Genomic DNA, 10375 nt, shown 5'->3' with positions numbered 1-10375 from the left:
ATGAACCGAGTATTTAAACCATATCTTGATATGTTTGTGATTGTATTCATAGATGATATTTTGGTTTACTCCAAGAATAAGGAGGAGCACGCCTATCATCTTAGAGTCATCTTGCAAACTTTGAAAGACCAGGTATTGTATGCAAAGTTCTCCAAATGTGAGTTTTGGCTTGCATCAGTGGCTTTTCTAGGCCACATTATATCTGGAAATGGTATTCAGGTTGATGCTCAGAAGATTGAGGCAGTGAAACATTAGCCCAGACCCACATCCCCGACAGATATAAGAAGCTTCTTGGGTTTGGCTAGCTATTATCGAAGGTTTGTAGAGGAATTCTCATCCATATCATCACCATTGACCAAGCTGACCCAAAAAAAGACTAAGTTCCAATGGTCCGATGCTTGTGAGGAGAGTTTCCAGAAAGTAAAGACCAAGCTAACCACTGCTCCTATTCTAACTTTGCCTGAGAGAACAGAGGATTTTGTGATCTATTGCATCTGGAGTTGGTTTAGGCTGTGTGTTGATGCAGAGAGGAAAGGTGATAGCCTATGCTTCAAGACAGCTTAAGATTCATGAGAGAAATTACCCCACTCATGACCTTGAGCTGGCAGTTGTGGTATTTGCTCTTAAAATTTAGCACGACTACTTGTATGGAATACATGTTGATGTGTTCACCTATCATAAGATTTTACAATATGTCTTCAGCAAAAAGGAACTCAATCTAAGGTAAATGAGATGGCTCGAGCTACTCAAAGACTATGATATGAGCATCCTCTACCATCCAGGTAAAGCTAACGTTGTTGCTGATTCTCTTAGCAGGTTGTCTATGGGTAGTACTGCCCATATAGAGGAATGGAGGAAAGAATTGGCTAAAGAGGTGCATAGACTAGCTCGATTGGGAGTTCGTCTTAAAGAGAACAACGAAGGTGGAGTTAATGTTCAGGATGGGTCTGCCTCCTCACTTGTGGCAGAGGTAAAGGAGAAACAAGACCAAGATACCATCCTTCTCCAGTTGAAGGAAGTTGTTCACAAGCAAGAGGTGATGGTTTTTACCAAAGGGGGAGATGGTGTGTTGAGGTACCAAAATAGATTGTGTGTACCAGACGTTGATGATGTTTAAGAAAGGATTATAGCCGAAGCGCATAGTTCTAGATACTCTATTCACCCTGGATCTACAAAGATGTACCATGACTTGAGGGAAGTTTATTGGTGGAGTGGAATAAAGAGAGATATCGCGGAATTTATTTCCAAGTGCCCAAATTGCCAACAGGTTAAAGTTGAGCATCAAAGGCCATGTGGGTTAGCTCAAAACATAGAAATTTCAGAATGGAAGTGGGAAATGATCAACATGGACTTTATTACGGGTTTGCCGAGGTCTCGAAAGCAACATGACTCAATTTGGGTGATTGTGGATAGGATGACAAAATCAGCTCACTTCTTGGCAGTTAAGACTATTAACACTGCAGAAGATTATGCAAAATTATACATTCAGGAGATCATTAGATTGCACGGGGTTCCCTTGTCTATCATCCCAGACCGAAGAGCTCAATTTACTTCCCAATTTTGGAAATTCTTCTAGAAGGGACTGGGTTCAAAGTGAATCTTAGTACGGCCTTTCATCCCCAAACAGATGGCCAAGCGGAGCGTACCATCCAGACGTTGGAGAATATGTTGAGGGCATGCGTACTTGACTTCAAAGAAAATTAGGACGATCACTTACCTCTCATAGAGTTTGCATATAATAATAGCTATCATGCAAGCATTCAAATGGCTCCTTATGAAGCTTTGTATGGGAGAAGGTGTAGGTCACCGATTGGGTGGTTTGAAGTTGGTGAAGCTGAGTTGATTGGGCTTGATTTTGTTCACCAATCTATGGAGAAGGTGAGAGTTATTCAAGATAGGCTAAATACAGCCCAAAGCCATCAAAAATCTTACACCGATGTGAGGAGGAGAAACTTGGAGTTTGAGGTGGATAATTGGGTGTACTTGAAAGTGTCACCCATGAAGGGCGTCATGAGGTTTGGAAGGAAGAGTAAGCTTAGTCCTCGATACATTGGTCCTTACCAGGTTGTGAGGAGGATAGAGAGTGTCGCTTATGAATTGGAGTTACCCTTAGAGCTAGCCGCCATTCATCCGGTATTTCACGTTTCGATGTTGAAGAAGTGCTTAGGCGATCCCTCGTTGGTAGTCCTCATTAATAGTATTGAAGTTAAGGATAGCTTGTCTTATGAAGAGGTTCCAATCCAAATTCTTGATCGCCAAATTTGCAAATTGAGGAACAAAGAGATTGCCTCAGTCAAAGTCTTGTGGATAAATTAATTTGTTGAAGAAGCCATATGGGAGGCGGAGGAAGATATGAAATCTAAATATCCACATCTATTTGTGCCTACCGATGAGAATGTTGAAGGTAATGTCCATTTTCTTGACTTGAATTCGTTTGTGCATTTTGAGTTTGGATAGTAATTAGTTTGAGAATTTGATTGGTTGCATGACTGAATTCTGATTGTGATTTGTACCCCGAGTCCATCCTTGGTTTACTCGTCATTCGAGGACGAATGATCCCAATGGGGAGATAATGTAACACCTCCCAAAATTCTTCACTAAGATTCAGACCCTTCTTCGTATACGTGTAGGATCAAACCCGACTATTGTGAAGTGTATGCATGAGTTAGGATGAGTTCCCAAGGAATTGAAGAGTGTTAGAGGTGATGTGGGGTCATAAAGGATCCCTAGAACCAAGCTAAGTCCAAAGAATTCGTCTCGGCTAAGTTTTAGAATGAGTCCGTAGAAGGGGTGGACTTCTAGCGACCATATCTTTTGAAATAGGACAATCTGGGTGGTCCATGACCTATTAATTAAAGGTCTTCGAGTCTTCTTTCCAATGCCGCCAAGATTGGAATTATTGGAGTTCGGAGTCAAAAGCTATAACTCTTCTAAGACGGACTAGTACTGCAGGAATTTCAGGCCTGGGTGGCAACTGCTGGAAACCTGGGCTTGGCGCCATAGTGGCGCGACGTGCCAATATCGCACCAGGAACAAGCCTCAATAGTTTGGTCCCTAGTGCGGCGCGCCACTACGAGAGGTGCAGGGATTTTAAGCCTATTTTCCAGAACCTAGAAAATATGGGCTTGGCGCTGTAAGGGTGCGACGCGCCATTATCACGCCATAAAACAGCCTCAGTAGTTTGGTCCTTGGCGCGATGCGCCACTATCAGATGTGCAGGTTTTAAGCCTAAATTCAACTTGGTGCCGCAGTGGCGTGATGCACCACTATCGCGCCAGGAGCGTTTTAGCCTATTTTCTAGATTTTTGGAGAAAGGGCAATTTGGGTATTTTCCCAAATTATATATACATCAGCCTTGAACATTTTGGACCATTATTTCAGTCCCTCTCTCTCTCTCTAAAAGCCCTAGAAATTTCCCTCTCTTCTTCTTCTTCTCTATTTCCAACAAGGATTGCTTCAAGAACTTCAAGATTCAAGCATTCCATTAAAGACCTAACATCAAGGTTTCTTCAAAGTCTTTTCCAAGGTATGTAAGGCTATTCAAAGCATGGGTTGAGTCCACCCATGTGCCCTACATCTTCTTTGAAATTGATTGTTCATAAGAATGAAGTTTATTGATAGAGTTAGGTCCAAATAGGTCTTTTTCATCTATTACCCTAATTTCTATTATGTTGATGTTGTGGAGTCAAGAAAGTGATGTGCTACATGTTGGTATGGGTTAATTAAAATGAGAGGTCAATCATGTATTGTTAATTTCTTAACTATGTTGATTATGATAAAGAGTGTTAATTTTCTTAAATGTGCTGCTTATCTTGAATTGTTGATTTAAAACCTTGGAGTTGTGATGAGTCCCAAAAGATTTGTTAAATGAATAGAGGAATGATTGGATAGGTTTATATGTTGTTATATATGCATATTTAATCTACTCTTGAAATATATGATTGGGATTGATCGGATAGTATGATTGGGAGAGGTTTGATTGTGATAGAGTTGATGAGTTGACAAGGTTGTAAATGAGACTTGTCGATATGATTTGATTGAGTTGATTGGATGAAGCTTTATGAGCATTGAGTCTTGGGAGGAGTATCGAGCACCGAATTGGGTAAGAGTATAGTCCATACTCGAACCCCATAAACTACGCCGCCAACGTAAGAAGGGATTGAACCGTTAAAGTCGAATGCTTCCCATGGGATCGAACCGTTAAAGTCGAATGTTTCCCATTTTATTGTCCTGAAATGATAGGACTTGACTGATCAATGGGATCCATGATTGGTTGATTCGTTCATACCCTAGCAAAGTATGAACGGATATGGCAACAACGTCGGTTTGTTGTATTGTCACTGGCTAATAAGTGATGGTTGTCGGATAAGAAAAACTCCCATATAGGTCTTGATAGTACTCTGAGTCGGATTGAGTTGAATGGTATGTGATTGGTCCCGTCTAAACCATATTTTTGTTTAGACTTAGGACACTTGATTGAGTTGTTCTTCTTTCTGAGTCGAGATTCTGAATTGGTTTGATTTCTCTCTGATGTTGTTTCATTCGTCCATTTTACATACTCGTACATTCCATGTACTGATGTCATTTGGCCTGCATCATTTCATGATGCAAAGACAGGTACTCGAGATCATCAACCGGTGCACTATTGAAGATCCCTTTACTTCTAGTCAGTTGGTGAGTCCTCCTAGTTTTCGGAGGATACCGAGATTATCTTTATAGCTTTGTTTTGTTCCTTTGTTTTGATTGTTGGTAGCCATGGACTTGTCATGGGCACCTCCTAGATTGTGGATAGAGGCTTCATAGACTAGAGTGTGGAAGTGTTGAATTGTCCGTTTTGACTAGTTTTATTCTAGCTGATTATTGATTTGATAGTTGTTTGGCCTTTGGCCCTATATTATGGATAGTATTCCTATGATTGAGTCTTCCGCTAATAGAATGTGAATGAATGAAACTGTGACTGGACTAGGTGGTTCGCTTGAAGGCTAGAAATGGCTTTCGAGTGTCGGTCACACCTACGGTACCCTCCTGGGGCGTGACATTTCATTACATTGCATAGGCGTCCACCTTCTAATGCGGGTATTTTATTACATTTTAGAGGCACCCACTTTCTAATATGGGTAATTTAGTATATTTTGCAGGCGTCCACATTCTAATATGGGTATTTCAGTACATTTTAGAGGCACCCACCTTCTAATACAAGTATTTCAGTACATTTTACAGGCGCTTACCTTCTAATACTGATATTTCAGTACATTTTTACATGCACCCACCTTTTAACGCATATATCCACACTCTAGCGAGTGTTTTCAATAAATTTTACAAGCACCCACCTGTTAATATGAATATCTTACCTTTTAAGTACATTTTACAGGCTTTTACATTACATGCTTGCCCCGCTAGTCGGAGGCCACTTACTTTACATGCTTGCCCCGCCAGTCGAATGCCCTTTGCATCACATTTTTCCTTCCATTTGTATTAAATTCTTTCTACCATTATCATAAAAAAATAGTATCATCACGATTCAACACTAGGGCAAATTTTAAGAGTCAATCAAAATTTACCACAACTTTGCATCTAGAACTACACACAATCTGATTCTCGTAAAACAAGAGATATGTAGCGACTTGAAACCAAAGTCTCGGCCGTAATATTTTTCATAATCCCATATCATTCCACCTGGTCACACCACGACTGTCTCGCAAGTAGGCCAAAATAAGCTACTCAGTCAACGTCTTTGTCCGATAATTCATCTTTCATCATCGAGCAAAGAGAAGCAAACTGTTGATACCCAATTTTGGCTCACCGTGCTTAAAATTAACTACTTCGGTCTGTCGAATATAAGACGCAATTACTCAATCATAGTCCTTATTTATTTTTCTTTGAGCCCCCCTCCCTTTCCCCATTTTCAAACTCACTCTCTCTTTCTTTGTTCTCTCTCCAATCACCTTTTTTCCCCTTACTATCTTTGTTTGTTTATAACTTTTATCTTGTAGTTGAGGGAGGGTCCAAAAAAAAGTAACCAAAGACCCACACTATTTTAACTCATCTTCTCCGCTTTTCTCCCTCACCCAATAATACCTATTTTATCCTCACTTTTCTTCGCTTTCTTTCCCTCATTACGGTTGAGGAAGCAGTACAAAAACAACAACTCATTTTCTCCTTCAGAGAACAACCCCAACCAAACTCACTCTTCTCTTTTCTTCCAACAACACCGATCACCCACACCACCACCACTTAGCTTTTTCCCTTCCTAGATTCACCACCATATCCCTCTCTCCTTACTGTCTCCTCCATCCAGCGAATCAGACCACCGCGATGCTGACACCGACTCCGCAAACAAGTAATCTTTTATATATATATATATATTATCTTTGTTTATTCTCTATTTTTCAGATCTGGCTGAAGGAGTTCAAACTCCGACCATTGTTATTTTTATTGGTACGTTTCTGTTTATTATTGTATTCTTTTTTAGCAAATTCATCGTTATTGTCCTTTTATGTTTTAGTTACTAATAGAATTTTCGGGTGAACATTGTTCTTTCTTTTCGTTTTGACACTTCCATTATCGTTGTTGTTTAGGCTCTTACTGATTCATATGTTATTATGATTTTTTCGTTGATCTGTCGTTTAATTTTTGGTAGCCCGAGTGCTTGTACTTATCATTCCTATTGTTTTATGTCGTGTGTTATTTGGTATTTTCTTTTCTCTTTTTTTTAGTTTTGTTTTTACTGGTTCTATGGGAATTTAATTGCTTTGTTGAATAAATTCTTCTCATTTTTCAATGATCCAATAAGGGGGGAACATGTTTTCCTTTGTTGGTTGTATGTTCACAATTGTTGAAAACATTTGGGTTTTTTTTTATGAATTTTTATATTGCATTAATTATTGTTAGTATTTTTTAAAAATAATTATTTATACATCCCTCTGATGCTATTTTTTTAACTTGTTGTTGTCGTTGTCGACCATGTTATTATTTCTATTTCACTGTTCATGTGGTCTTATGGTGTTATTTTATCATTTTTACTTGTTATTATTGCTAAGTTAAAAATGGCCAATGAAAACATCTCTCCATCGGTTTTTGAGGCCTCTCCATTTTAAAAGACGGAAAGCACTTTGGTAAAATCATGTGGGTTACATTATTAAGCTTTAAACTCTATTCAAAATATTGTTCTTAATTTAGGTAGTCATATTTATTGTCAATATTAATTTAACCAAAAATTTATTAATATTTTGTTTGATTATTATATTTGTTATCACTATATCATTCTTGCTCGTTAATTTAGTCTCTTCTAATTTTATGGCTTTATTTTGTCGTTTTGTTGCTCCATTTGGATTGGTATTTTTATGCCTTTTTGATAATGTGTAGGGTTGTGCCATTATTGTTCTCAATTATTTTATTTTATGCTTTTGATAACTTTAGATTTATGTTTTTTGTATATATATATATATATATATATATAAATGTTATGTCGAAAAATGGATAAAGTGTAAAATTAATTTCATCTTTATAAGAAAAAATCAATTTTAGTAAAAGAGGAGTCGCCACTTAATTTTTTAAAAAAATTAAGAAAACTTAATTTAAAAGACTCTAACAGATTTAAGTCTTAAAAATTTAGAGAAAAAAGGTCCGGGGTTCATATTACTATTTTAAGAAGGTTTTAGCACTTAAAATAGCCGCTAACATGCGGTTATTCAACGATTTGAAAATTATTTGACTAACTTTGGAAAATATAATTTAAAAGGAAACGAAGACTTTGAAATTATTTTTTAGAAAAAAAATTGATAAAACTTAAACATTTGATTATAATATACATGTATATATATATATATATATATATATATATATATATATATAAAGAAGTAAAAGTTTATCAATGACTAAATAAATGTAGAAAATCATTTTAAGAATAAATTCACATGAATTGGTTTATCCTTAGGGGAATTCAATTAAGTTAAATCAAAACTAATCAACTTCTACGTTAGTATAAACAAACGTAAATAAATAAATAAATTATTACAACCCGAATTAAATATAAATGAATAAAGTATGAAAATTTGGTCCAACACTTAGTTTCTGTACGCCTGGACTAAGTTATTGGGTCATCTGCATTTTGGGCCTTAAGCCCAATTCTATTATATATCGCAGCTGTATATACACTGTATTGAATCGTATATACACCATATACCATATTTTTGTTTCCTGTAGATGTTGTATATCACTGTATATCATTTTATATCACTGTGTATCAGACTGTATATACATTATATACAATTTTTATTCCTTGTAGCTGCTGCATATTACTGTATATACACTATATATAGTGTTTTTTCCTGTATCTACTATATGTCATTGTGTATACATTGTATACAGTATATATATAGTGTATATAATATTATTTTTTTACATCAAATTGTATACACACTGTATATCAGTGTATACGACACTATTTTCTGCTTGTATTTCGTGTATACAACCCAATATCAATATTCAAATCATAGATATTACCCTTTTTTCCATGTATCAATTTTCAGTCATTTGATCAAGATGATAGGAGACTCAAAACTCAACGATATGCAAGGATGAAGTCTAAAGATTGACTCGAATTGATATCACATGCACCAAAAATAAAATCACAGAAGCATTTACTCATTTTAAACTAAATCAAGGAATATATCATGGTATTTTGAGTTATTAAATTGATGGGCACCCTAGAAGTGACTAACAACATGCTAACCAGCTCAATTTTAAAGAAAGAATCAAATCAATTAGGCCATGAAGGTTCTAACTAAATATAACTTAAGCATATTTTATTATCTACATTATGTTAAAAGAAGATTTTGAAAACAAGAAAACATATATTGTCAAGGAAAATTACTTGAAAAAATAATGAACAAAACTAAGTGTTTTCATTAGATAATCCTAACACATGCTAGCTAATTAATCCTAACACATGTTAACTATAAGGAATTTCTATCACTAATCTAGCTATTCTTAATACATGCTAACTAAGAAAAACAAGACTACAAATCAACTAACTATAAAACATGAAATAATTAAATAAAATAAAGCTAAGAAAATATTTGACCTTTTCCCGGGCCACGAGATGGAAGACGATGAGCGGAGACATTCACCACCATCCAAGAGCTTGATGGAACTCCAATCTACAAAAAAGATAAAACAAAAGATTAAAAATTTAGACTCGAACCTTCGTGGGTTCGACGTTATAAGAACACTGTTCTTAGCCTAAATTTTGACTTTAATCTCCTATTTTCCTTGAAGAAAAATATAAATTGAAAGCTAGAAATTTTCACAACTTTTAGGCTGGGGACAAGAGTCCAAAAATCCTAGCCAAGTTAAGAAAATTTCTAACTTTGGGGTGGCTAAAAAACTTCTACCTCTCCTATTCTTAATAAGAATATAAGCCTTTATATAGGCTTCAAAAACTATAAATTTCCTTCTAATTTTCGATGTGGAGTTTGAGTGTTTTTTTTTTAAGAAAAAAATGAAATTTTTTTAAAATACAAACTATAATTAAACTAACCTAAATATCATTCTATTTAGTTAAAAATAAAATCTATTTAAAGATGTTTCAAAATTTTAAAGAAACTTGATAGCTAATTTGCGTTGTGGAAGATCAAAATTGGGTGTCAACAATATATATATATGTATTACTACTTTATTTTATTAATATATTATTTGTTCTTGATTCAATTAAATTAATATTATGCTTTTCTACAAATCTGCAACAAGTTACATTGACGTTTTATTATTAGTGTTGTCTAGTTATTGTGTTGATGTTATGTTATTATATAATTACTGTTTTCAGTTATTACATTTACTTTATATTATTATTTGTCGATCTTATGTGATTTTTCGTTTGAAAACATACCAGTTAAAAGTTGACCGATGAAGAAATTATCGTCGAATTCCAAGGTTTCCCATGTTTATAAGACGAATTTTATTTTAGTTATTATTATTATTATTTGTTGTTGTTGTTATTATTATTATTATTATTATTATTATTATTATTATTATTATTATTATTATTATTGTTGTTGTTGTTGTTATTATTATTATTATTATTGTTATTATTATTGTTGTTGTTGTTGTTGTTATTATTATTATTATTATTATTATTATTATTATTATTATTATTATTATTTATACCTTACTAATACTTTACTAAGTGTTTTTACCATTGACACCCAATTTTGACCCTCCACAACATAAATTAATAATCGAGCTTCTTTAATTTCAAACAATTTTAAAAGAATAAGCTTGTAAAAATCCAAAAAATATTTTTTTATATATTTAAGTAATTTTCTCATTTTTTATAATTTTTGAATGATATATATGTTTTTATATAATTACTTAT

Source organism: Solanum dulcamara, chromosome 5 (genome assembly GCF_947179165.1).
Source record: "Solanum dulcamara chromosome 5, daSolDulc1.2, whole genome shotgun sequence".
NCBI classification, from domain to species: domain Eukaryota; kingdom Viridiplantae; phylum Streptophyta; class Magnoliopsida; order Solanales; family Solanaceae; genus Solanum; species Solanum dulcamara.
This window is presented reverse-complemented; position numbering follows the sequence as displayed.